The sequence below is a fragment of the Schistocerca gregaria genome, chromosome 4 (genome assembly GCF_023897955.1).
Source record: "Schistocerca gregaria isolate iqSchGreg1 chromosome 4, iqSchGreg1.2, whole genome shotgun sequence".
NCBI classification, from domain to species: Eukaryota; Metazoa; Arthropoda; class Insecta; order Orthoptera; family Acrididae; genus Schistocerca; species Schistocerca gregaria.
The window spans coordinates 31,912,946-31,937,915 of NC_064923.1; the positions used below are offsets into that span (position 1 = coordinate 31,912,946).

At 42.1% G+C, this 24,970-nt stretch overlaps 1 long non-coding RNA gene across 1 annotated transcript in view; it reads right to left on the minus strand.

Moving 5' to 3' along the window:
• Window positions 1-14,055, minus strand: part of LOC126266806 (uncharacterized) — a 36,717-nt gene extending 22,662 nt beyond the window's left edge. Inside the window, exons 1-2 of the long non-coding RNA XR_007548927.1 lie at window positions 13,970-14,055; window positions 12,588-12,684 (exon numbers count right to left, since the gene is read on the minus strand). This is a non-coding gene — a long non-coding RNA (uncharacterized LOC126266806). The remainder of the gene's footprint in view (window positions 1-12,587; window positions 12,685-13,969) is intronic.
• Window positions 14,056-24,970: the final 10,915 nt, after the last annotated feature.

A 24,970-nucleotide genomic window follows, 5' to 3' on the forward strand; every position in this document is an offset into this window, starting at 1 on the left:
TTACAATTACAAACAGTATTATTCGATTGTACTCCAAGCAGTTGCTGATGCAAGTTACAAATTTATAGCTGTAGATGTTGGTGCCTACGGTAAACAGTCTGATGCAGCCGTGTTTAAAGTATGTTATATAGGAAACTTACAAATGGGGAGCTGTTATTACCGCCACCAATAAGACTTGAAAAAATGTGTCAGGAACTACTGTACGTCATTTTGGGAGATGAAGCTTACCCCTTATTAGAGAATTTGATGAGACCTTTTCCTTGCAGAAATTTGGACAACGAGAAGATTCTATACAATGATATGCATTCCAGAGCAAGAAAAGTTGTTGAATGTGCATTTGGTATAATGACCAGTAAATGGAGACTACTGAGGAAGGAAATTGAAACATCCATTGAAGTAGCTGATCACATAGTCAAGTGCATTTGTCTACTTCATAATATCGTCATTGACAGAGAAGGATGCAATGTTGAAGCTGACAAGTTTTGTAACAATGCTGATATGCAGACAGCTGGTGCCACATTCAACAGAAATTCCACATTACTTTCGAAAACTGTCAGGAACACTTTTGTTGAATATCGTTAAAAATGCAACTTAAAATAATTAAAAAACCTTTCAAAAATAAATTTTGGAATTAAAAGTACTTAGCTATTTACTGTATTTTTGTGTATCTAATTTCATTGTAAATGAAACAAATAAAATGATGAAGGAAAATAGTTTATATCTGTTTGTACTGCCTGAAACACACACCTTGATTACTTCGATCCATAATCTGGAAACTGCATCATTACTGTCATAGAAGCCGAATTTCTGATACCAAATCGATGGACACAAGTTAATGTCATGTATATATTATTCTGCATTCATTAAAGTAAGAACATCGCAAAAAGATGTCACAGACAACAGCTTATAGTAACGTGCCACAACATGACTTTACAATGCATTGTCACCTGGTGGGGACATATTTCCGTCCCTCAGTGACACACATATCTGTCTCCGTTTACAAGTAAATGCGAACTATTTAGTGACGGCAGTGCTGCGATCGCTGGCAAGCTATTGTTGTAAATGCTTGTAAATACGGTAGATTAAATAAATGAAATAAAAGTAATTTCGCATGTATCATTTTAATAAACGTAATTTTTCCCCACTGATTGTGAAATGTGAGGTAACATCTTAAAATAAAAGACGTGTGCAGTCACACTTGTGATGAAAGCAGAAGGGAGACGTGTGATGCGTGTACTGCAGTGCTGCTCGCGCCTGCGGTCGGCTCGCGCCGGCATTAAACACTCGGGATGTGGACGGTTCGGCTCCGGGAGGCTCACGCCGTCTCGGCGCGGCCCGGCCGCCAGTGTGAACGCAGCCTAGGCTCGCTTAGGTGAGACAGGCAAACCATTGTCGATCCGACGACAACCCAACCGACAGACAGTCAACGGGCCCGCCGACAGGCTAACCTCCACTTCACCCAACCAGCGCACAACAGGGAGTTCAATGGAACAACGTAGAAGGCACTCGCGCCCACTCCCAATTATACATTGAGCTTTCAAGCTACACACTGTGATGGACAGCGACAACACCGCCTGAGATTTACGTCAATGGCCAGGGCAGCTAACTGGAACGTTAACGGCCACAAAGCAGAAGATTCCGCTGGTGCACTTCAATTCAAACAACCGAGTACAGTTAAACTTCACCAGAGGGTGGCTAAAATTTGCCAACTTGAAAACACACCTTGTTGCTCCCAGGAATATCCCAACAGCCGACAACGAACTGCAAACGGCACAATGTGAACAGTCGCGACTTACTGGTAGAGTAAGTCAAAATTCAATTTCATGTCCAGGATTGGTGAGCCATGAACCTCATAGCAATGGGCACAGCACCACACACTCCGACACCGCATAGAGGCTGCCAGCGGGCTCGGCCAAACCACGCGCTGCGGATATTTCCTCGCTGCTCCACGCCAACCAACCAACTGCCTGCACATATTTTTTTTTTCCTTTATTGATTTTCAATTCCCCCGGAAGGGGGCGGGCTGGCAGCAACTTAGTACGCTGCTCTACAGCCTACAGATATTTTAAAGAAGAAGAAAAGAAACAAGAAAAACAGGCGATAAAACGGTGACGTAAAGTGTAAAATGGAGGAAAAATGCGGAAAGTTAAAACAGAAAGCAAAAGGGGTTGGCAATGTTAATAAAAGACACAGGAATCAGACAAGTAACATAGTACACACACAATTAAAAAACATGGCGACAGTCTGGTTTCTGTTCGCAACAGATAAAAAGCATACCCAGCGACAGTATGATGGCCGTTCGCAACACTTCCCAAAAAACACAACACGGAACACTCACTGTAAAACACTGCACGAAAATGGCGGCACAAAGATGACACTGCCGAGCCAAAGGCAGATGGGGGGGGGGGGGGGACCTGGAGGAGGGGAAAGAACAAGGAGGGAGGAAGGAAAAAAATGAAAAGGGGGGAGGGAACCAAGCAGGGAGAGGACTAATAAAGGGGGAGACGGGCAGGGCAGATGCCAGAGGGAATGAGAGGAGGCAGAGGAGGGAAATGCAAAAGGACTCGGGGGAGAGAAGGGGGCAGAGAGAGGGGAGGTGGAGAAAAAAGAGGATGGAAGGGGGGAGAGGGAGCCCGGGAAAAGGACAGAGGAAAGGAGGGGGAGTGAGGATCAGAGTTGACAGGAGGGATAAATGGAGGGAGAGAGGGCATCATTCGGGAGAGGAGGAGTTGATGGAAGCCACCTTGAGAAAGGAGATGAAGAGTGTAGAGATGGAGGGTAGGGGGACACGACAGTGAAGATGTGGCAGGGGGTGGGGATGGGAGAGGAGAGGAGCAACTAGGGTGTGAGGGGGATCAAGGCGGCGGGAGGTGTAGAGGATGCAGATATGTTCGAGGAATAGGAGCAGATGCGGGAAAGGAGAGGATCCGCGTGGGGGACGAGAGGCGTATACGGAAGGCGAGGCGGAGTGCATGACGCTCAAGGATCTGGAGGGACTTATAGAATTTGGGGGGGGGGGGGGCAGATATCCAGGCAGGACTGGCATAACAGAGGATGGGCTGGATTAAGCATATGTAGGTGTGGAGGATGGTAGAGGGGTGCAACCCTCATGTCCGGGCTTTGGATTGGATGGAGTGGAGATGAGGGATTCAGGTGAAGTGACGGTCAATGGTGAGGCCAAGGTAGGTGAGGGTGGGGGTGAGGCGGACAGGACGGGCGCAGACAGTAAGGGAGAAATCCAGGAGCCGGAAGGAGCAAGTGGTACGACCAACGATGATTGCCTGGGTCTTGGAAGGATTGATTTTCAGGAGCCACTGGTTACACAATGCAGCAAAAAGGTCAAGGTGATTCTGGAGAAGGCGTCAGGACCGTTGGAGGATAGGAGCGAGGGCGAGGAATGCGGTGTCATCAGCATATTGCAAGAGGTGTACTGGAGGGGGGGAGGGGTTGGGGTATATCTGCCGTGTACAGGAGTTAGAGGAGAGGGGAGAGGACAGAGCCCTGGGGCACACCTGCAGAGGGGTAGAAGGTGTGGGAATTGGTATTATGGATGGCCTGCACACAGACCAGCCAGTGGCTGGTCAAAGATAGTCCAAAATTCAGATATCGATACACACCGCTGCTGCCACCTGTGGAAAGAGAGGATAACTGTGGGAGACTAAACACAGAATAGCAACCAAGGTTTAATCCAATGCATAGCATGATCCAGCCACGGCTCAGTTTGTTTTTAATTTGTAGCTTCTTGTTGGAACATTAACTTTGATTTCACGAACAGCCCAGATAAGCAAATCTCTTCCCTTTGCAGAATTTGACAGAACCCATTTTTCAGATAGGGTAAAAAACCTGGGGGATCGCTGGATGAAGTGTATATCCCTGAAATAATACACTTTTTTACAAGACTTATCACACCACATGAACGACCACTAACAGTTCCGCCCAAGTGGCTGACGGGTGCAATTAGAGGCTGGATGGCAAAATTAGATCAACGAAATGAAATCCTGATGCAAATTAACTATACGATATGTTTACGTAATGTGTATACATAAACACACGTTATAAACGTCCCCGTTCGTAGTCGCTAATTATAACAATATGTTTCTTTTGTGCTGCAACATATAGCTATAATCAGCGGTGGAAGTATATTTGCGAACGCCGACCGTGTGCAGCTGTCTCTTGTTGGATCGTCTGATCAGTCGGAAGTTGCATTGCAGAGGAGAGTAAATGCCTATTCAAAATATAATTACTTTTGGATAGCTCAACATGAATTTCCTAAGGGACCGTAGTTTATCATGCATTTACCAGTAGAATGTGGCGCAGAGAAAATATTTCGCCGCATACAACTTCCGTCCGATTTCGACGAAAGAATTCGTGATACGTACACACGTTATATGTAACAAAAAATATAAATACCCATTAGTCTAAGAACTAAGCTTAAATCTAATTTTAGGACTTGGGATTCATAGGAATTTGACGTTGTCACTACTCGCTTGTGGTTTGGCTGTTCGCATTTCATTCACGGGATATAACATTAGTATAGTATGTGATATGTTGTGAATTCATATAAGAGTCTTTTATTTTGGGAGCGGCTTTCATCGAAAGTCCGTTTCGTCGAACTGCAGCAGGAGCACGTGCAAGTACATCACTTTAACTTTAACGCGTTTGTTGCGTCGATAGACGTTGGCACAGGCTGATTGTTAGAGCTGAATCGCAACTCGAGGCGCTCACTAACCTCCTGGCGGTACTTCAGCTTTTCCGCGCACGGTTCAGTGAACACGTTGTGTCGATGGTGTTGTGGTATTTTGTGGTTTGCTGAGCTGGTGCGGAGGGACGAGGATTACCAGGGACAGAGACTCCATTGAAACCATCCCTACCTCCACATTTTCCAGTCGATTTTGAAGATTTTAAGGTAGGTTAGCGCTCGCACTTTGCAAAGCAGCTACACACTTTCACTTGGTTTCAGATGCACTGCACGTAATCACATCACCGCCTTCGGTTACACAACCGGCCTGTCATTGTCCGTCGGCCTATCTGCACGTTTAACACTTTTTATCTTCATCGTGAATGAAATTATCACTTACTTATAACAACGATGCATTGCTTCGTCTCTGTGGCAGACTTCCACAGCATTTAAGCCTTCACTTATACACTACTATGTACACAATTTTTGTACACTTTATAATCAAATAGTTTGTCTCACTTTGAAGCTTGCTAGTTGAAAGCTTTGATTATCATGTCCATTTCAATTTCTGTTACTTTGTTCGTAACTATATATAACATTTCGCTTTACATTGTTCATCATCTTTCTCTAAGACTAATTATGCTTTTAGTTCACAGTCACACTACATAAGTTTCTCCGATCTGTTAGCAATTATTATTACTGTTATTTTAATTCATTTCAATCGCTCTTTCTATTCATTAGATTTATTAAAGTTATCACTGTCATTTCAACAAAAATTCTCATTTTACTAGATGTGAGGATCAATCAGTCACATTTGATCGCCCTCTCACATGAGAACAGAACACCATTCAAGAAAATATTCAAATTCCTTATCGCGATCTCGGTTTGCGTCTCGGATTGACTTTAAAAGGAAAAATAAAGACATTTCAAAACTAGGTTTTCCCGACTTCGTTCACGCGCTTCCTTTTGAAAATCGTATGCCAAACCAGCCTTCCACGTCAACCGCATGTCTCAATTTGTGACGTCCAGTCTACGGGACGGGTTTAGGCGGGTTAGGATATTTACACAAATTCCGAAGAAAGGCATAGGTATAATAGTACATAGAAGAAGAAATCTAGCAAATATATTTCATTTCTCGATCATTGCTCCTTGAACTTAAAAAAAATTTCTTACATACTATGTTTTATTTTCACTTTTTCAGCATTTCATATCGCAGAAGCCGGCTTGTTAGGCACATCCTTCGCTTTATATTTCATTTCTCTCTCGTAAATATTATCTCCTTAAAACTAAATCTTAAAAACTAGAGTTCTTGGAGTTGATCACTTTCTTTGTTAAATAAGAATTTTTTTATTATTATTTATCAGCTTGCCTGTACTTAAATTATGGCTCAAGATTACATATTTTAAATTCTCCTCTGTATAGCAAGACAGACTCACTGTCGTGTAATTTATTCTAAGCATTTTTTTTACGAAGTCAGATCAGTTGTCACTTAGTCACTAGCGGCTAACATTCTCTTGCCATTATAAAGCTTTCCTTTTGACTTATTCTGTAGCATGATATTTTTTAAGATCAGAGTGATGATATAACCCTTTTATTTTTCCATTTGCGGGATCAGAAATCAGATAACCTGTATGCGGTATACGATGGACCTCGTAAGGTCCCTCAAAAAGACTTTGCCATTTTCGATTTTTGCGTAAGAGCAACGATGGTTTAAAGTGTGTTTTTAGCAAGACCTTTTCGCCTACTTTATAAGTTAACACCTTATTAATATGTTTGTCATACGCCTTCTTGCGTAAATTGGCTTGGGTGGTCAACGTTGTTAGAGCTTGTCTTATTCTGGCGTCTAAACTAGCCCTTGTGTTGTTACATTTAAGAATTGAATTAACCCATTCATTTTTCTCTTGGTCAGAAGACATCAACTCACTCGGAGTGAAACCAGTAGACAGGTGTGGTAGATTATTCACAATTTCCTCGAAAGGTGACACAAAGTCAACCCAGCGAGTCTGCTGATTTGGTATATAAGTACGAATAAAACGATTAAACTCCTTGAACACCCGCTCAGTCGGGTTCGACTGCGGTCTAAACTTGGAGACAAGGATTTGCCTAATTTGATGACTAGCAAGGAAAAGTCTCCATCTTTTGCAGACAAAGTTAGACCCATTGTCTGAGAGGATTGATTCAGGTTTTCCGAATCGAGGAAAGTAGTCAAGTTCTAAACGACTGATGATTAGTTGAGTGTTTGCAGATCTCATAGCGTACAATCTCAAATGTTTGGTAAATAAATCAATGACAGCTACAAGGTACCTTAGTTCTCCACGACCTCGTGGGAGGGGTCCTGCCAAATCTATGCCTACCATTTGTCTAGGTTTCTCTGTGATAATAGGATTCAAAGGCAGTATATTCGAAAGATTAAAAGGTTTTGTTTTTTTTTGACAAATGATACAGTGTTTCAAGAGTTTGTGAATTCTGCTATGAAGGTTACGTATGTAACAGTACTTTGCTATTTTACGCTTACAATTTTCTGGACCAAAGCGTCCCCACGAAATATGTGTATACCAGAGTAAGTGTTCTACATATTCCTGCGGAATGCATACTAGCCAATTTTCTGATGACAGTGATGTTCGGTGGAAAAGAACTTGATTATGCAATTTGTAATATTTGCACATGCGATGGGAAGGATTAGTTTCGAGGATCTGTTTCACACCTCTCAATTTTGAATCAGTTTCCTGCAATTGTACAATCTGGTTACAAAGATTAAGAAAATATTTCCGATGTATTGGATCCTTCATCAAAAGAATTCTGTAATTTGACATTTGTTCCAAAAGTTCAGTACTGTCCGAAGAGCCTTCAGACATGCGAGATAGAGCATCCGCAATAATGTTATCTTTGCCTTTTATGTAGATTATTTCGAAGTCATATTCCTGTAAGAAAAGACACGACCTCGTTAAGCGAGGATGTAGGAGTTTACACGTCAGAAGAAAACTAAGAGCCTGATGATCAGAATAGACTTTGATTTTCTTGCCATTGATGTAGTAGTTGAATCTCTTGAAAGCCCAAACTACTGCAAGAGCTTCCAACTCAGTAACAGAATAGGATCGTTCAGTTTCTGTAAGAACCCTACTAGCAAAACTAATTACTCTGATGTCTGGTTTTCCATTGGTTTCATGGATCTGGAAGAGACATGCACCTAATCCCTGAAAACTTGCGTCAGATGCCACACAAAATTCCTTTTCCCTTTCTGGATGATAACGAATGTTGCTATTTAACAAAGCTTCCTTGACATCGAGGAATGCCTTCTGACAGTCATTAGTCCAATTCCACTGAGTATTTTTCTTTAACAATTTCAATAAATCAGGGTTGTTCATTACTTGCTTTGGTAAAAATCTTCTGAAGAATGAAGCGAGTCCAAGATAACCTTTAAGTTGTCGTTTTGAAGATGGGATAGGAAAATTTTTAATTGCACTTAGCTTAGCCGGATCAGGACGGATTCCGTCAGAAGAATGTGATTTTTTTTTTTGGCTCGGCCAAAGTGTGACTTTTGCAAGTTGCCAATGACTCCGTATTCCAGGAATCGCTGAAACACTTTCTGTATTAGTTCAACGTGGCCTTCCCAGGTTTTAGTGGCAATTAAAAGATCATCAACGTAGAGAGTGACTTCATCAATAAGATCTGGACCAAGAACATGATCTAAGGCAGAGATGAATACTCCAGAACTAACATTCAATCCAAAAGGCATGACCTGAAATTGATAGGATCTGCCGGCGAAGATAAATGCCGTATACTTTCGTGAGTTAAGATTTAGTCTCACTTGCCAAAATGACATTTTCATATCTATTCCACTCAAATATTTAATTCCATAAAATCTCTGAAGGTGTTATTCAATCGCTTCAGGTCTCGTTCGTACTGGCACAACAATTTTATTTACGTTTCGTGCGTCAAGTACGAGTCGTACGGTGTTATCGTTTCAAAATCGTCAACAAGGGGCTACTATATGGCGAATTAGAATACTCTATGACTTTCCAGTTCAGCGTTTTCTTAATTTCATTACGAACTGCTTCCCTTCTTGCATACGGTATGGGATATGTCGGCGACAGAAAGTTTGGTGCGGCACCACTTCCATAGTATATTCATAGTCTTTTATAATACCGGGTCGTTTTGAAAACACGTTGATATAGTGTGACAACGAACTGAATAATTCCTGTCGCTGAGGTTCGGATAACTCTGTTGATTCTGTAGTCTTATTGGTTATTTCCTCCTGAGAGGGTAAGTCACTGACTGTTATTGTGTCACTAAATGTATCACAGTTAGCATAATACAAATTGAAATGATTACGACAAGGAGGTTTTCTGCCTATCCTTTGTAATCTAATGCTATTACAAGTGCCAAAGTTTTTTACTCTTTCTTTCACTAACTCCAGTGCAACTTCTCTTTGCTGTACTAACAGTGTGCAAATGCCTATATAATGATCTAGTCGGGGTCTATATCGTCGTAGAAAATCCATTCCCAAGAGACATGGCACTGCCAAATTCTTGACAACGAGGAAAATACATTTTATGGGTATTGATTGAATCTCCAGTGGTACCCAAGCTTGTATACTGACCTTTTGTGTCTGGGAGCCCATGGCTCCTGTTATTGAACATCCTTGGACGGGTAATGTTGGAATTTTGATTAATGTACTAATTTGCTTATAGAAACATAAGGATATAGCATTAATATTTGCACCTCTATCTAGGGTTACAGTTGTCAAAATTCCGGCTATAGGAAGTTTTGTCATAGCTTGCACATGGTCATCTATCGGTTCATCACCGTCAGTCGTCTCTTCCTCTTGTAATAATTCTTGTCTCATGTCAATCCCGTCATTGTATCTCAGTACAAGTACGTTATGGTTAGTCTCTCCGTCGAAGTGGTCGCCTCCATTCTGTCTCACAGCATCATTTAGGGAGCTTTCAGATGCTGAACTTAGTTTTCCTGCTTGTGTGGTTTTGATTGGCCTTCATCATTAGAAAGTTCGACCAATCTGACATTATGAGAACACTGAGGAACAAAATTACTGTTATGCACAAACCTTGTGTCAAAATGTTGCTGCGTTTGTTCTGGTGTCCAATACATGTTACTGTCTTCCGCGTTTGCGAAAAATACAGGGGAATTGTAATGCCTTCGCGGGGTCTGATGATTTTTATTACTATTATTATTTCGGGAATTGTTACTGTGAAATCCACCTTCACACTGTGGTTTGCCGTTAAACTGTGTGTTTCTGTACATTCCCTGCGCTTGATTTTTACCAGGCGCGGAGTTGTATTGGTATGAGTGGGCGTTATCAGCTGTTTGTTGCTGCCCGTAATTTGAGAGTTGGCTGCGCGAGTACGGTACATGCGAGTACGGTGCATTCCATTGCGATCCGCTCTGCTGTTGCCAACCTTTTTGACTGAAACCATTTCCAAACTTGTGCTTGTACGGTTGATTGCCGCACTTGTTACCAGTCGTGTTATACACGGGATTGAATCGGTTGTGTTGATTATGTCTATTCCTTTTGTGCGGATACCCATTGCCTATATTTCCATTTTTCCAATCTTTACTATTTTTGTAACCGTTCCCTGGCTTTTCATAGCCGTTACTCTCGTAATGTTGTGGCCAAGAACTGTGCGGAGGAATCCGCGGTTTGTTAGCTCTCATGTCCTCATAGATCAGGTCTAGAGAATCTAATATCGACACAAAGGTATCTGGATCATCATCTGGTATGGCTATCAGCTTTTCACGAATCGAAATGGGTAATTTACACTTGAGAATCATAATTACATCTTTACTATTGATAGGGTTATCCCAATACCTGATTTTGCCAAGATATTTTTCGAAGTACTTTCTCAGGCTACTATTCCTGGGGTCAAATTGTTCTGCATTATAGACTTCTTTACGAAGGCGCTTCTGAACACCTTCGCTCCAAAATTTGCTGAGGAAACAATTCTCAAATTCCTCATACGTTTGACACTTATCAACCATTTCGGTTCCCCATATTGCCGATTCGCCACCTACATATCCGGTAACAAATTGGATACGCTGTCTATCAGTCCACGAATTTGGAAAAATTCCAGAGAATCCACGAAGAAAAACAATTGGGTGGATATTTCGTTTTTCCGGGTTAAAGGTTTGAAAAACTTGATGCTTTATCATGCTTTCTTCCTTCATCATTTTTACTACTGAATCAGATTTTTGGTTTCGGCGACTAACTGGAATATGTAGTGGTGAAGTGTGTTCATCGACAAATTTCTCCTTTCCAGCAATCCAGTTCTCATACTTTTCTCTAAATTCTCTCTCATGACTATCTAGCCTCTCCTTTACTTTCGTTTCAGTTTCCAGAGTCAAGTTTGACATTCCTTAGTTACAACAGGTACTCGGAAGTGCCGAAATAATTTATCTTCTTCCTCTGAGGCTAACGAGTTAGGATAATTCGGTCTCTGTATTCGCGAATTACTACTTACTTGTGCCTTCAGGTTATTTAGCTGTTCCGTGACCTCTTGCTTCCAATTTGGTAATTCTTGCTGAAGGGTACGCCTAATGCTACCGAGTTCAGACATTACGGTATCTCCGGAGCTTCCAGGAGCTGACAAGATACCAAGAGAGGTTGCTTTCACAGTCTCTACTAGGTCTTTGTTAATTTTATCTTCGACAAATTTGTTCTTTCCAGCAATCAAGTTCTCATACTTTTCTCTAAATTCTCTCTCATGACTATCTAGCGTCTCCTTTACTTTCGTTTCAGTTTTCAGAGTCAAGTTTGACATTCCCTCGGTTACTTTTTCTACCTGCGTAGTTACTCTGTCTAATCTGTGATTAACCGTGGTTACGGTGGAGTCGAGATTCTTGGTTGTGTTTCGGATGTCAGCTGTATCGCTGTGCATGGTAGCTAAAGTGTCATTCACTTCGAAAATTATTCCACTTCGCATTTGAGAAACAGCATCCTTAACTTGCTTTGCTACTTCTTTGGCTACATTTTCACTAACAGTTTTTATTTCTTCGCTTACTGTAGAAAGTTTATCTTCAATTACTGTAGAAAATTTATCTTCAAGCGAGGCTAACATTTGTCTATTTTCGTCTTTCAAATCATTTTTAATGGAATTCACCATTTGGCGAGTTTCCTCTTTCAATTGGCGATTTCCGTTCTGCATCATTTGACTTATTTGACTCAGTAGCTGTTTGAATACATCGTCTGTCACTACCCCTGAATTGCTTTCACCTGCCTCCCTTGTAACCGGTATATGGCTACGACTACAAGTGGCAGAAACTATGCTGGCATTGTCTAGTTCAGTACCGGTAACATTATGGTGTGAGACACCAAAGTCCGTAAGATTTCCCACTTCACTTTCTACAATTGTTTCGATTGGTGTCTCAGCCCTACTAATTACTCTGCGGGACCGTAAGCGACGCGACACTTCACTCGTTTCGTTCTGTTCATTTGAATCTAGTGATGACATTTTATCGTCTGCCATAGCTCACTTATTTAAAAACTGTAAGTCAATGAAGTTCGTTTGAGCTACGTCCTTCAGCTGTTGACAGAGATGTAATTTATAGGTTGCGAGTCGGTTGTCACCGCTACGTCACAAGATCGGAATGTCGGGAGTCACGAGAACAAGAGACTATTCTGGACCGAAAAGAAAGTATGGCTGCACAATGGTCAAAATAAATGAAAACTAAGGCTGGTCAGCTCCGTGAACAGGCAGCGGACATTTAAAAACAAATGATATGCAATACACAACAATGGGGTTTAAACAATACTTAAAGAAATTACCAATCTACTAAATGCAATCTACTGAATTCAAAGCAAATTTTTACTGCAACTACTAAAGATCGTCACAAATTGATTAATGTCGGATGAAATTAAGGAAGCTTGGCTACGGCTAACGAAATTTTAACTTACGTTACTGATGACTGCCTTGGGCGTTGCAACTAGATTTTCGCACAAATTCGGTTCCAAAAAAATCTCTCTTCCGTAATTTACTCTGAATATCTCGTTTCTTCCGCCCAATGGAAATTTTATTGGATGGTGTTTGATGCCATGCAACAAATAAAAAGCACAAGATTAGCTACAATTCTTTGTGAATATTCCCACAATGCGTATCTTATATAAATTTTTATTCCTTTGAGTTTTTTTATTCGTGTCCCTGTTCGGGCGCCAATTCTAACGATATGTTTACGTAATGTGTATACATAAACATACGTTATAAACGTCCCCGTTCGTAGTCGCTAATTATAACAATATGTTTCTTTTGTGCTGCAACATATAGCTATAATCAGCGGTGGAAGTATATTTACGAACGCCGACCGTGTGCGGCTGCCTCTTGTTGGATCGTCTGATCAGTCGGAAGTTGCATTGCAGAGGAGAGTAAATGCCTATTCAAAATATAATTACTTTTGGATAGCTCAACATGAATTTCCTAAGGGACAGTAGTTTATCATGCATTTACCAGTAGAATGTGGAGCGGAGAAAATATTTCGCCGCATACAACTTCCGTCCGATTTCGACGAAAGAATTCGTGACTGTCAACACTCTATTTGGCAGAAACATAAAGAAAATTAAATAACTTCATGAAGGAGTGAGTCATAGATTCTACACTAAATAAATAGTCCATACACCAATTCCATAAAATCTGAATTTATGGCAATTAATAGAAGAACTTACACTGCAATGAAAAATTTAACATGGATGCCGTTTTGACTGGCACTTCTTTTCTGGTAATGACAATAATTGCTTTGACGTTTTCACATATACGTCGCACAATAAATTTACTGCTATGCAGTATTGCACTTTTACTTTACACTAAAATAATTTTATTTTTAACCATAATAATAATACGGCGCCGAGACATGCGCATCCGACACAAGTTACAAGAGACAAGAGAAGAATGAGTAACTGTTCATCGAGAATATCTCGTACATAAAAAAAGAAATGTGAAAAAGTGTTCTTCTTCTGTCCGTTTTTCGCGCCGCGGTTTTCAAAGTCAGTAACTCATTGCATGTCTGACGGCGCTTCGACAATAAACAAGTTACGTCACAGGTCGTTCACCTTTTGCATTCTCGCAACATTATTTGCTAACTGTAGCTGTTGCCGAGCGACTGCTCGATTAGTGAATGATTTAAAATGATAAGGCAATCACATAATGTTACAAGTTCCGCGCAAGTGGCTGACGGATGCAATTAGAAGCTGGATGGCAAAATTAGATCAACGAAATGAAATCCTGATGCAAATTAACTAACTGCAATTCCCTCATCCTGGTGGCAGCAGGGAGGGCGCATGCTTACTTCTCTTAAACTGTGTGAGTGTAGAAGACAGCTGCAGCGGTGACTGAAAATTCCAAGTTCAACTCGGCCTCTGTGCCCCGCTCTAAGTCAGAGACGCCTTTGTCTGCAGCGTCTGACCGTGTCCTGGAGGGTGTGTATTCTCGACAGCGAAGTCTGTTCTGGCTTCACTCTCAGAAACTCAGCTGCTTCTGCCAGCGCCGCGGTCTCGCGGTCACCTACAGCAGACCACATCTCCCTGTCTGTACTGCCACCACTCCTTCCTGAAATTAATGTCGAAAATATTAAAGTGTTGCGTTGAATAAGCCTTCACGTCATGCTTACGACATCAAATATTAAAATGGAAAATTATGATGACATCTCAGAAGACAGAACCGAGCGAGGTGGTGCAGTGGTTAGCACACTGGACTCGCATTCGGGAGGACGACGGTTCAAAACCCGCGTCAGGCCACCCTGATTTACGTTTTCCGTGATTTCCCTAAACTCCTTCAGGTAAATGCCGGGATGATTCCTTCCTTAATCCGAGCTCGTGCTCCGCCTCTAAGGACGGGACGTTAAATACTGATCTCCTCCTCAGAAGACAGGACTTTAACAGAGTGTTACGTCATTGTCCCTTGAAAACAAAAGGCATTCCGTGGGTGCAATGTGTTGCGCCAATACTGCCATCGCCTAAGGGAACTGCAACTGTAATTTAACTATTAATTGCTCTGACCACACGTGTTGACAGCCTTAACTAGATCTGATTGTACCATCAACTGTTGGGTTCACCTGGCAAATTCCGAAGTCGTGCAGTTGTTGAAAACATGACGAACACTGCTGAAAATATTTTGGAGGATGAAGACTGATTTGTGAGACACCAGAATGGTAACCATTAAAAGAACCTAGGGAATTTGAACTATTAGAAGATAAGACAAAAATTATCATCAGTTGGCACTCGATTGAAGAGTACAAATTTCTTGCACAGGAAACACAAGCCAGATTTCAGTATCCGATCTTGATCCAACACGTGATCAAGGATACAAGCTCTTAAAAGATCAAATTACAACATGCTTGAAGGTTGAGTAAGAACATACTTACAGAATGCGGGCAGAAATTCACTGATTCATTTTCAGTAATTTCCAGTCCATGTATTCCACATTTGGAATCACGCTGCATCGGTCACAGTACAGAATCACCAAAGCAAAACCTGAATCTACCGGAACAGCTCTCCATTAAGGAAGCCAAAATAATCATAGCGCCAGCACCAATCTACACGTCACTGCGCGCTAGCGGGAGAAAACGCTTATTGAAATTTGTAACGAGCTTCTAGCAAGACAGAAGTTGTAGCTACCCAGAGAGCAGTGTCATAATAAATAAACGTGCAATAATAAACAGACATTAAGATTGTCCAAGATTAGGAGCAATGTCGGAAGCATGACTCGACATGAGCACATCTCCATAAAAGGTGACGGCGTGTGCACATAAAAGATGCAGGTTGCCCACGAAGCAGAGGCCGGCACGAGGCGATTTGATGTACCGCCAAGAATTACCTAGAGTCGTCTAACAGGCCAGCGAACAGTGGCAGTGCCAGCCGAGTGAACGTGGCCACCTGCCTACATACCGCATTCTTTCCACATCATTTGACGGTTGGAATTCTTCAGCTGCTGTTATGTAGACTAGCTAGGTTATGTCATTACTTCTTGTTCCCTATGGACTGGTTGGTGTATTAGCCTTTTGTGTGTTTTGTATCTTCTGTGTGTGCGTCAGTTCGCCGTCACCCTCCTCCTCTACATCTCGTCCCGTGAATCGTTGTCGTTGTCATCGCAGCCCTCGCCACATCCAGTAGTCAACTCGCAGCACTCATCTTGCGTCTCACTGCTGCAGCTACCTCACATCTCGCCACTTCCGCCGCTGCATTTGATTTGCCACCTCTGTCTTCATTGTTGCCATCGCCACCACCTTCATCTATTATCGTCATTAACACATTTTTCCAGACGTTGCTGCTGCCATCTCGGCGACACTTTGTCGCCAATAACCCTTGGCCAACTGTGGACACTCTTAGTACTTCAAAAATTCGTATCACTCTTTCCCTTGTTCCTGCCTTCACTACATGGAGCACTTCCGCCAATCGACCTCCCTCTGTCCACACTCATCTTCCCATAGTCTAATCTGCAATGGCAGTGACTTGCTTCTCCTACACTACGATTAGCACGAGTTTTTCCCCACCTTCTACCATTTCCTTTACCTATCACCCACTTCCAAATTATCCCACACCAGCCACTTCCTCCGCTCCAACGCCGGCAAATGTAACATCTTACTGTGCTGCTGTGGAAATACCAGAAGCCACAATACCTGCCCTCAAGTCAACAAGCACCTGCACCAACTAAAGCAAATTGGAAGGACCACCACCGAGACATATCCCACCTTCGCCAATTCCTCAACCCTCGCTGCCGTTCCACCTTTTTCCCTACCTGTTCACACATTCATCCTCCACCCCGACCCCAAAGACCTAAATACCGAATCCCTCACTATCCAAATCAGAAAGCACATCTCTCATATTCCTATCACCCAAATCCATAAATATTCAGATCCAGGGCTTCAAGGCCATAAATCCCAACTTCCACTCAGAACTCCTACTCAAAATTCACACATCAAGCCCCCCTCACTCCTTTTAACACTGCCTCCAGATCCAAACACCCTCGGCGTCCTCCCCACCCCTTCACCCTCACTGCTGTGATAACAAAGAATGGCTCTGAGATCACAACATAGACGCTGGTCTCCGATTTGAATTTCCATCCTGTCTCAGAAATCCGCACTGCCTTCCATGTCTACAATGATTCAGGTCTCATCTTCTCACACGAGTCACAGAATCTGCTCCCACCACTGACCATCTCATTACAGAGGGAGCCCTGGTCTGCAACCACTGTCATAAAATCAAACCTTCTAAATACCTTTGTTGCCAAAAGTGCCTCCTTCATAATGCCCACCTCACTTACGAGTGCAAAGTATTCGCTCACCCACTCTCATTGTAAAGCTTCTCATTTTCTTAAATAACGTCCAAACCTCGCCTTCCCTCTCACCTACAACACCTGCAATGACATCTACCCTACCTACTTCACAAAATGAAAAGCTAAGTCCCACTCGTGAAACCAGAATTTACTGCACCTGTCTCTCCAATTGATTGTGCTATCCATCTCAATAATTGTTTCCGTTCAGCTCCCACTGCTGAAGATTTCACATTCCTCCCCATTGGCCTTCAAAATGTCCATCACTAAAAAAAAACCATATACTCTACAAAATTTTTCTCATGCTGCCGACTCAATATTACACCTCAGTATCCAAGCCACCTCCTCCTGAAACCAAGTGCACATTTTTTTTATTCGTCTCGACATCCTGATTTAAACCTATCCATCTCTCATCCATGCAGCCCTCTCCCTAGCCTCTCATCAGGAGATAACAGCAATACAGCATCCTTCCCATAAATAAACCCCTTTTAATGCATACCCCACCCCAACACAATGTCCATACCTTCTCCTAAATGAAACATTCCTCCAACCCCATCACACAATCCGAACCTCTTCCTACATCATCCACTGAACGGATAATCCTCTTCCCCTGAGTAGAGGTGGAGCTGCACTCAGCCACCAGAAGAATATCCCTGTTTGGCCGCAGCCTATATTCAATACTCCTGCTGAACACCTTATTCTCAGCCTCTTCTTCAAAACCCTAATTGTTACCTGTGTTACTATGTACATCTGACTGAATCATCCCATGCATTGCCCACACTGACCATACCCTTTTCATCTATATTATCGCCATTGAAATCAACATCCATGATTGGTCGTCTGTAAGAACTCCCACAGTGGTTTTTCTTGTCTCACAGCATTAACATTCTGAAAACCACAGCAGTCCACATGTCAGCCTATAAACACCCAATGTCCTTGCGTGCCTCTCTGCAGAAGTCCTCAAACAAGTTGCAAGTTATTATCTACCTGTTTTCCTCACTACCTCGTCCTCATGCCCTCCGTCAAAATCTTCATCCAACACTACTCCCATGCCAACTAGAATGCTGACTGGTAATCCACAGATACCCAGATTGGAAGCGACCCCCTAACCTGACAATATCTCCCACGCCACTGGATTCCTGTAGCAGACCTGGTCATACAGTATATCCGCCCATATCCCTGCCAAGGCTATATATCCTTATCGACCCACACTTCCTCCATAAGCTCTACACCTTCTCTGAGAATCCTATCTATTATAACGCTCATTCTTTGTCGAGGAAATACTCACATGACACTGGCAGAAACGGACACATCAGAAATCAACTCTAAGCAGAAAAAAGAACAGTAGGGACTCGCCAGACATGCAGATGCTACAATTCTTCCAAATACTGGAAAGCATCTCCCACTGACTCCATCCCTCACTACCAGCACCTTACCTGACAACCTTAGCAGAGCTGACTACTTCGCATCCCGAATAACCCTCCCTTTGTCTGCTCCCTGTTCCCTACCGTGCACAAACACAGAAATACCACTGTCCCACCCGTGAATCGAGCTTTCCAGCACTTGTACAATGTACCACATACATTTTTAAATAGCCCCTGCACCTCGCCCACCTCCTATCCCATCTGCTCAGCAGTCGTAAATCTGCTATTTTTTGTCTCCTTCGGCCTAGAGAAAGCCTACGACCATGTAAGGCATTTAGTCTACTTTTCAAATTTCAGACATACGCACTTCGAATTAATTGTGTCCGCTTTATTGCGCGTTTCCTTTCTAATGCCCCATCCTTTGTCATTATTAGTAACATCAGTTCCTGTACCTTCCATTCCGCTGCATGGGTGTCCCAAGCCTCTGTTCTCTCTCCCTTTCCTTTACCTGCTCTACAGTGCCAGCCAGTATGCTCAAACCGCCTCCAGCAGTCTACCTTCTTCAGTAAGCTAATTACATCACTTTCCTTGCCCTATGTCCCATATTCAAGAAATTGCAACGATCCCTTTAAATCCACCTCAATCAGTTTATTTCCTGTTGTAACCAGTGGCTCCCCAAGATCGATCCTTCCAAAACCCAGGCAACAATTACAGGATAACCACCCACACTTTCTACATCCATGACTTCCAATTAACCATTTAAGACCGTTCTCTCCAATTAACTAAAACACTAACATACTTTGGACTAATCATAGACTGGCAACTAAGTTGAAAATCTCATCCGCTAATCACGCAACACAAAGCCCATAACAGGCTAAAATTACTGACAGGCCGAAATTGCACCTCTTCACTGCTCTCTACACCTACAGGACCTTGGTCTGACCCATTCTTTCCTATGCAAATGCTGCACGGATCTCTCCCTTATCTATGTTTTGAGGACTTCAGCACAAATTCAGTTTTCTGCTGTTCTTACATGGAAATTCTCAAAGCAGGTAGGACACGACGGCTCCTTACATTTAAACAAACGCATTTAGTCATTCTTTTGCATGCGCTGTCGTGTCGCATTCTTGACGTCCATTAGTTTTGACCTATGATTTCCCTCATAAAATCGGATTTACTCGGCCGCTCTAGAAGCGGGCCTCCTGTTCTTTGTTGTGGTGTGTCTGTGGGGTCTCCCTCTCGTTTATTTTCAACGTTTATGAGCGTGCTGGCTACTAATGCTTTGTAGACAAGAATTTCAATTTCATTCTCAAACTGCTTGTGAAGAAGCCAGCAGTTTACCATAGCTACGTCAATGAAATGAAAGAAAATGCACAAGTGCCATCTCCTGTTTCGACGTCTGTGGACATTTAATGCTTGGCATTGATCCATAATATCGAATCTCCCATATGACTGTTGCAGTACTGAAGAGAGAAGGGCCGAGACATATTGATTATTTGCTTCTGTTTTTCGCTCCAGTGTTCAGCTTGGAATATCGGTCGGACAGCTGCACAAGCTGGAGCAACACGAATTATCAAACCATTTAGTGACTCCGGCCAGGGTGGTCGAGCGGTGCTAGGCGCTACAGTCTGGAACCGCGCGACCGCTACGGTCGCAGGTTCGAATCCTGCCTCGGGCATGGATGTGTGTGATGTCCCTAGGTTAGTTAGGTTTAAGTAGTTCTAAGTTCTAGGGGACTGAAGACCTCAGAAGTTAAGTCCCATAGTGCTCAGAGCCATTTGAACCATTTAGTGACGGTAATGTCATAACGATCTCGAATTACGTTGTGAAATTGAGAGAAACGAAAATGACACAAAGAGATCTGCCACTGGAACCACGCATCGATGATCACTAAAATGTTTCTACTCAATAATGTGCATTTCAGTCACGTCGGCAGGTGCCACTATATGAGGAAAGTGCCATATAACGAACAGTCAAGTAAGACCTCTATTACAGGGATCAGCGACCACAAGGCAGTTGCTGCTAGGCTGGTTACCGTAACACCTACAACCAACCAACTACGTCTTTTTAATAAAACTGATAAAAATGCTCTTAACGCTTTTTTAAGAGACAGCCTTCACTCCTTCCGATCTCATTATGTGGAATGATTTCAAAGAGTTAGAACCGACGGCAATTCAGAGATATACACCACATTGATTAATAAGTGATGACACAAATCGTGTCAGATCGCTGTTGCAGAAGTAACGAAAAAAGCATACCAAATTTAAAAGAACGCATAATCCTCAATATTGGCAAAATTTTGCAGCAGTTCGAAGTATAGCGCGTACTTCAATGAGAGTTGCTTTTAATAATATGCACAAAGAAACTCTGTCTCTGAATCTGACAGAAAACCCAAAGAGATTCTGGTCATAAATATAGCACAGAAGTGGCAAGACGTAATCAATACCTTCATTACGCGATAACAACGGTGAAGTCACTGATGACAGTGCCTCTAAAGCAGAGTTGTTGACCACGGTTTTCCGAAACTCCTTGACCAAAGAAGACGAAGTAAATATTCCTGGATTCCAACCAAGAACAACTGGCAAGTTGTGAAACATAGAAGCAGATATCTGTGGTGTAGCAAAGCAGCATAAATCACTTAATAAAGGCAAGGCCTCTGGTCCAATTTGTATACCAGTCAGGTTCCTTTGAGAGTATGCTGATACAATAGCTCTATATTTAGCAATTATATACCACCGCTCGCTCACAGAAGGATCCATACCTAAAGACTGGAAAATTGTTCAAGTCACACCAACACCCAAAAAGGGAAGTAGGAGTAATCCGCTAAATTACAGGCCCATATCACTAAAATTGATTTGCAGTAGGGTTTTGGAACATATACTGTGTTCTACCATTATGAATTACCTCGAACAAAACGATTTATTGACACATACCACGGATTCAGAAAATATCGTTCTTGTGAAACACAACTAGCTCTTTATACTCATGAAGTAATGACTGCTGTCGACAGGGGATGTCAAATTGATTCCATATTTTTAGATTTCCAGAAGGCTTTCAAGACCTTCATCACAAGCGTCTTCTAACCAAATCTCGTACCTATGGAATATCGCCTCAGTTGTGCGACTGCGTTCGTAATTTCATGTCAGAAAGGTTACAGTTCGTAATAATAGACGGGAAGTCATCGAGTAAAGCAGAAGTAATATCCGGCGTTCCCCAAGGAAGGGTTACAGGCACTCTATTGTTCCTGATCTATATTAACAACATAGGAGACAATCTGAGTAGCCGTCTTAGATTGTTTGCAGATGATGCTGTCATTTACCGTCTTGTAAAGTCATCAGATGACCAAGACGAATTGCAAAATGATTTAGATAAGATATCTGTACGGTGGGAAAAGCGGCAATTGACCCTGAGTAAGGAAAAGTGTGAAGTTATTCACATGAGTACTAAAAGAAATCCGCTAAATTTCGATTACGCGGTAAGTCACACGAATCTGAATTCAACTAAATACTTAGGGATTACAAATACAAATAACCTAAATTGGAACGATCATATAGATAATGAAAACCAAGGACTGCGATTCATTGGCATAACACTTAGAAGATGCAACAGGTCTACTCAAGTGACGGCTTACGCCACGCTACTCCGTCCTATAATGGAGTATTGTTGTGCAGTATGGGATCCGCATCAGGTGGGACTAACGAATGACATCGAGAAAGTTCAAAGAAGGGCAGCTCGTTTCGTACTATCGCGAAATAGGAGAGATAGTGCCACAGAGATGATACGTGAATTTGAGTGGCAATCATTTTTAATTGTTTTTCGTTGCGATGGTATCTTCTCACGAAATTTCAATCTCAAGTTTTCTCCTCCGCTTCCGAAAATATTCTGTTGCCACCCACCTACATAGGGAGAAATGATCAATACGGTAAAATAAGAGAAATCAGGGCGTGCACAGAAAAATTTAAGTGTTTTTTTTCCCCGCATGCACGGTACAGAGACAGCTTGAAGATGGTTCGCTTAACCCTCTGCCAGGCACTCTATTGTGAATAGCAGAGTAATCATGTAGATGTAGATGTGATGCACGATGTCCACTTGAGTGGACAAATGTATAATGCTTTTCAAAAACTATAAAAATCCAACCCAAAGTCGCATGAAAACTCGTTACCTACACAGCAGTACGACTAGGCAACAGCAGTCACTGCTCACAGAAACAGCCAAGGCCGCCGCTCGTTTCCGTTTCGTGCTCGCCACCGTAGCCACGCGTCTTCTGGCCGCCTACCAGTGTCACGAGCTCAGCAGTGGGGCACACGTAGGACCGAGTCCAAACACAGCCGATGACGGCTGTCCACTGTAGTGGACATGGCGCGCCACAGCTCACGTTAAAATGTAAAATGTGTCGTGTTGTTAGCTTATAAAGGTACATCTGCTTCAGGAGCATATTCCATCGGACTACGAACATGCAAAAAACGTCTAGATGCATTGGTTGGGAGAAGCCTCATCTGTGATGCCGTAAGCAACAGTTACGGAACGCTGCGAAATTGATGAACAAGTACTCGGTTTAATTTGTATTAAAGAATACATGAAAACTTTGCAGAAACGCAATGAAACGAGATAAGCAGGACGACCACCTGAGTAAGGTAGCAAGTACATAGCAGTGGCGTGACACACGCCGATATAAGTAATGTGGCATCGTGTCCTTTTCGGGTGATGAAATTGTTGTGGGTTTAGTCAACTTAACTAACGTTTGTGTATACGAAGCAAAGCTACGTCCGTGTCTGTAGTTAGTTCCTCAGTAAAACTTTTAATTTTTGCGTAAAAAATTAAAAACCGCGGTTTTGGGTTTCACGCGCGTTCTCCACTGCAACTGTCTCTGTAGCCAGTTTCTCACAAACATTGTTATTTTTCGCGTAAAAAATTAAAAATCACTGTTTTGGGTTTTGCGCGCATTCTCCGCTAGTTTAAGAAAACTATTAGATAAAAAAATTGATTCTTTCACACCTCCTAGTCTAATATCGCAGCTTGATAGTGAACTGGCTCTCTTGTCTATATTATCTTATTTTTATATTTCAAACTTAAGTAAATAACGCAAAATGTTTCGCGAAGTTTGCAGTGTAAATTGTTGCCGCTTACGAGTTTACACTTGGTGCATTTTAGGTCAGAAATTTTTGGATACAGAGTGAAGCTACGGATCGAAATTGTTTTTGCCACTGGAAGGAGAGCCAAATCTCTTTCCACTCTCGACTAAATAAGTGGTATATTTTGACGTTTGTCTGCTACGAACTATGACGTGCCGCACTGCACACTATGGCGACGCGCTGTGCGAAGATGTGGGCCATGCTTCATTTTCGTGTGAGGTTTATGAAGTCACTTCATGAAGTCACATCTTAATGTGAGAGTGGCAGAGATAGTAGCAGATCTAGCGACAAAGTTAGCTCTAAATTATAGGCCTCATTTTTTCTTGTCTGGTCTGACAATTTCATTCACAAAATATTATGTAACTGTTTTTGTTCACATATTATCGAAAGAATTTCATGAGATCCAGCGAGCAACGAATTTGAAATGAAGTTTTGCTGTTGATATACCTAAAATACACTGTATTCTGGAAGTAACCAACTTAAAGACTCATTTTCTGCCACAAACCCGGGCGAAAGAAGAAGGAACGTGTCACAAAAAGAAACTGAGATGCAATGTCTAATTATTTTGTAAGTGAAACTGACAAAATCCCTTGCCAACAATAAGAGAAATATAGGAGTTTCTAAAAACATTAAATGTAGAAATTTCTCAAATCTTTATCGCACAGCTGTCATTCTGCAACCATTCCGTTCATGTGAACGCTCTCTGGCGCAGGGTGACAGAAAGATCAAAATAAATGGATAAAATACCTGTTTTCGCTTAGGTATCGACACTCGAATGTTTCCGACAAAGTGACGATTAATCTTTTGACGCTACTTTGTCATTCCGCTCGCGCATTCGAACAAAGAACTGAGGCGGGAGCGTACTGCTCAACAGTAAACGTGTGTTCGCATTATTCCGCTCCGCGTTCAAAACCAGTCATATAATATTCTTTTTCTTTATCTTTTGATGTCGCGGAAGTATATGACGTAAATATTTTCCTGACATCGTGAAGTACCATAGGATTATTAGTAAAAGAAATAAGCATTTTAAACCTTATTAAAAACAGATTTTATCATTAATCTTATCATCATCATCGACTTCAAGGATTAGGCCTCTTGTACCTCTCTTTGCGGCTGGGTTATAAATAATGCATTACTGCTTTAGTTATTCTCTCAAGACGTACGTTAGAATGAGCTTTCCAGTTCAGTCGGTATTTTTCAGTTATCTTTGTAATAGGTTCAACATTTACTTCTTGTCTAATGTCAGTATTTTTTACGGTTTAACAAAGAATATCCCGCAACAAAGCCGAGGAGCTTCATCTCTAATGATTCTATTTGTCGTAAGTGACCAGATGTTAGGATCTAACATTCGCTACCGTACAGCAGCATAGGTAAGGCTATTACTTTGTAGAGTTTAATTAATGTTTCTCTGCGTTGTGTTTTAATGTGCTTTGTATAGTTCCACAGAAATGTTTGAATCTGGCCGATTTTAGCTGGCCATCATCTGACTTCGCAAATTTACAAATACACCCTAAATATTTAAAC